The sequence below is a fragment of the Arachis ipaensis genome, chromosome B05 (assembly GCF_000816755.2).
Source record: "Arachis ipaensis cultivar K30076 chromosome B05, Araip1.1, whole genome shotgun sequence".
Classification (NCBI taxonomy): Eukaryota; Viridiplantae; Streptophyta; class Magnoliopsida; order Fabales; family Fabaceae; genus Arachis; species Arachis ipaensis.
The window spans coordinates 10020531-10025277 of NC_029789.2; the positions used below are offsets into that span (position 1 = coordinate 10020531).

At 29.8% G+C, this 4747-nt stretch overlaps 1 protein-coding gene across 3 annotated transcripts in view; it reads left to right on the forward strand.

Annotated features, from left to right (window-relative positions):
• LOC107642850 (G-box-binding factor 1) overlaps positions 3194-4747 on the forward strand; it is a 5062-nt gene continuing 3508 nt past the window's right edge. For 2 of the 3 annotated variants that reach the window (XM_016346343.2, XM_021123000.1), the window contains exon 1: positions 3194-3489. The gene's annotated coding sequence lies outside the window, so the exon portion shown is untranslated. The remainder of the gene's footprint in view (positions 3490-4747) is intronic. The other variant, XM_016346341.2, reaches the window with a different exon arrangement.

The following is a 4747-nucleotide window of genomic DNA, read 5'->3' on the forward strand; positions in this document are numbered from 1 at the left end:
ACAAGAGAGATAATCATTTTTATTTTAGATTTAATTTTCTTGTCATATGTCAATATTTTACTTGTTGGTTAAATTTATGCCACCTTTAGCTACCAAAACTAATATATATATATATCGAATATATTAGGGGGTGAATGCCATTATTTTTTTATTGAGTACATATGAGACTTAATGATTTCAATTGTTCAAGATAAAATACAAACTAAATAACATTGTTCTTTGAAAAAATATTCAAAGTGATGGTTTTTTTATAGGCATTTAATAACGAATAAATAAATAAATAATGAAACTTTAGAATTAAGTATGTTATGACTTATGAGTTCCATAATAAGTGATATTCACCACAATAATAATAATAATAAGCCAAGTCATAAAAATTAGCATTCTCTTTTGAGAGGTTGTGACACTATATGAAAATTAAAAGGCTACGCCTATAAAGTGAGGTAGTTAAATTATTGTACTAAATACTTGTAAATGAACTTGTTTCAACAGAATGAAAGTTATATTATTACAAGTAATAACACGTGACTAATTAGTTAAATATAATATAACACACTTAAATCATGAAATTCCTTCATCCAAAATACACTAATTATTTTAGTTGAACTATTCTGCATAGATTTTAATAATAAAATTATAATTTAAAGAAGGTGGACATATAATAAAGTAAAATAATTCGTGTGTTTAAGAAAGAGTTTGCAAAAAGGACAGATATGAAACAGACAGAGAGAATATGCAGCCTAATTATTCCCATGAAATAGATGGTTGAGGTCTTGAAGCTTTGAACCTAGACAAAGTCTTTACTTCTTGTTTAGGGGCTCTGGTTTTTCAGAATCAGGACTAAACACTGTTACTTTTTTTTCCTTTTATAATTGTTTGTCCATTAAAATTTGCATTGACTTCAACACTAGACTTAGGCTATATAGCACAGCCTTACAGCAACATCTAACAATTCAAAGATTCATTCATTATATTATGTTGTTCACTACTTATTCGTCACATTAATTTCTTATATTATTGTCTCACATATGTAAAATAAAATAAAATATGTTAAATGCGAAGATCTCCTTAATCCTTAATATATGGGAGAGATTCTAAGTTGGTGAAAAGTAGTTGTGGGGTTAAACGTGCTGGGAAATAAACTAAAAGACAGAGCGAGAGACTAATATTAAGTATTGTAAAACAAAGTTTTAAAATGGACTTAAGCACCTAGCTATTAGTGGGGTACATACATGCATTCTGATAATGGCTTAATTCTGAAGTATAAAGACAATTTCTCTAATAGGATTATATGAGGAAATAAAACGTGATTATAACTTACTTTACCTAAATTCACATGATCGAATCAATTATATCAAAGAGCTACTGTAGGTTAGAAAATATATCATATTACTGGAACCCAACAACGCAACAAACATCAATTAGTCCAATTTGAGTTTGAGGTTTTACAAAACTGGATTGAGTTTATCGAATTATGTAAACCTAATGCCTAATCAAAAGAAGAAAAAAGTTAAACTAATAATGTGACATAATTTAGATAAATCAAACTCACTCTATTTTGATTCATTGAATTTATTGGTTTCTAGTTTCTACTTAGATGATAGTGAATGCTGGACAGAAGAATGGTAGTACTTTTCGCATACGTTACAAAATAGAAAAGGGAATGCTTTCATAAAGACGCGTAAAACGTCAAAAAGACGTTTACGTGTCGCATTATTATTGGACGTATTAATAAATCAGTTATTTTTGAATTTTTTAACAAATTATAATAAAACTGATTTTTTTATAATAATAACAATAAATCCATCTTTTTAGGGATCTAATTATATTTTTAAATTTTTAGGGATTTAAATATCTGTAAAACAAAAAGTTCAGAGATACATTTGTCGTTTTATCAAAAAATTTAAAGATATTCGATTTAGATTGTGTAATTCAATTGGATCAAATTATGTCTAATAATTATAATGCAGACAATTAGGTTTATTATTGTTGTTATAATAAATTGATTTTGTTATGATTTATTAAAAAATAAATTATTAACTAATTTAATAAAGATGTCCAATAATAACATAACACATATAAACATCTTTAATAATCACCAAAAAAAAAATATAAACATCTTTAAAAAAAAATATTATTAGTGTCTTTATTAAAGTGGTCTCCAATAGAAAAATTTTAGGGCGTTGTTCCTTTTTTTTTTTTTTGGACTTGGGGCGTTTTTCCTTTCTCTTGCTTTTTTTTTTTCTTCTCGGTGCTGGGCTTTATCAATTAGATATTCTACGAGATGGACCCAAAAAGTCAACAAGTCCAATCTCTATTCTACGATAGAGAGCCTAATTGATTTTTGGTCCGAAATATCATGAGCCCAATTATTTCATCATCAAAACGCATATTGGGGTTACACCGCCAAAGTTTATTGGCTTCATCTCTTTAAGCTAAAATGGATAAAATCTTTTACACCAAACACTCTTAAGCCCATTTATGAAACAATGAAAAAAAAAACTCTCTCTCACACTGTTTTTGACATATTTTATTTAAGAATTTAGTTAATATATACTTTAAATATATAAATTAAAACTACAAATTAAAAAAGTTATTATAAAAACAGAAAGTAATAAAATAAAAAAAAATTAAAATTTTTTTTATTAATAATAATTTAAAACGCATGTTAATTAAATTCTTTATTTAAATCCTCCCAAATATTGGTGATGATTATGATGGGAGGATTAGTTAAGTGAAAAGGATTAGGCCACTTGGTTGAAGTTGAAAATGGTAAAAGAGAGAGAGAGCGTGGAGGCATTTGACATTTTGGAAGCATAAGAATTTTTCTTTGGTATGTGGCCGACAGCAACGAAGCAAAGTAGCCAACCAAGGAGTGGAAACCGGAGGCAATGTCACAAATACAGTGTGTGTGCGCGTGGCTACTCACAACGCATTCATTGCTTCCCAACAATTCCCAATTCCATATGCCTAACATAACATTTATCAAACTTAAAATGAAAATGAGAAAATAAGGAATATTGAATGTTATCCTATCCATCCAGTAAGGAGAAATTCGGGTGATGAGTCAGGGGGTGGGGTGTGTAAGTGCAGTTGGATGGAAGAGTAGGAAACCTAATCCAGTAACACATTGACAGCTGTAATCCTCTTGGCTCGCACGTGTCACCTCCAAAAGCCCTAAACCCACACACTCACTTTCACTTCCCTTTCCTTCCTCCAACTTGTTAGAGTTTGTTGCGAAATTTCAAGTCCTTCCCATTCCTATTTCGTCCCACAACTGCTCTCTCTCTCTCTCTCTCAATATTCTTTTCCTCTTTGGCTCCTTCCTTCATACTAGCACCACAACAAAACAAAACATAAGCATACAATATCATTAGTATAATTATAATTATTAGAGTTATAATTGGTATTATTAGAGGTGTAAATCCTGCTTGGACATCTATCCCTGTTGGAAGTCCACCTCATCTTTTCTTCACGCCATCGGAACAGGTCACACTCTCTCTCTCTCTCTCGCTCGCTTCGTTTTGCTGTAAATTTCTAGGTGTATTTCTGTGATAGTGATATTAGAGCCTTCTTTTCTTTCCCCTTGAATTTGAACTGCTTTGCTTTCTTCTCTGATTCAGTTGAAATTCCTTTCGCTTCGTGTTCCACTCTCTCGCCTAAATCCGAATTTCTTGTGTCTTTGGCATTCCAAATCCGAAATTTCTGATACATCACTCTGTCTATGTTAACGTGATTCATTGATTCTGTTTCCTTTTATCTTTTTAAAACTTAATTAGATGAGGAATAAATATTTTGACGGAGTCAAATCGCAGTTCTTATGTTTGAGAAAGCAACAAACGATTGGCCGCGTTCATCTATGACATAAAATAAGCAGGATTTTAATTTTGTTCGCTGATCTAAAATTGTGATTAAATTAGAGGCATCATCTTGTGGATAAGAAAGAGAAAAGTGGTGTTGAAAACTACTTTTTGGCTATTTGACAAGGAATAGGATAAGCAAACAACAATAAACAAATTAATAATTATTTTATTTTTATATTTTATATATATTTGTTCGTACACTATTAATGCTGTGCTATCACCGAACGATCTCTGCTTTAGAAAGTTACAAATGATGAGAGAACAGTAATCTCGGGACGAGACCATGGTATTTAGGGAGTCTCATCATCACTCCTATTAATTCCATGTGCAAGCTTTTTCTAATAAATGATCAACTTCGGAGGTTTCTATGGCCCTCTAGTAAGTATACAATACCTGTCTTTTTACAAGTAGTGTCAATCTTTGGTTAAGTAAATGAATATTGAAAGGAGAAGTTCTTGCATTGACTAGTCAACATGATTTGGGTTTATTAAACCGGAAAAGAAAACGGATAAGGTGAACTAACATTGACTTTAAAATGCATTTGTTGTGTATTTTGAGTTTTTCCCTAGGATAGGTAGACAACAACATTGCTCAACAATGTGAAAAATGGAGTTAAAAGAGTAAATTAATCCCAAATTTAATGAGTGGCATGAGTAATTAATATCTAATAGTAATCAAATTTATTGTATGTTGTTCATGTTGTTTAAGAAAGTCATTAGTTATCTAACATAACCTTTTTCATAATCAAATCCAAAATAAATAAAGGGTATGTGAAGGCAAATATCTATTTTAATTTACGATAATACTAGAAAAATAAAAAAAATTAAATTTATTTTATTTAATATTTATTAATTATTTTTTAATAAATACTAAATAAAACAAGT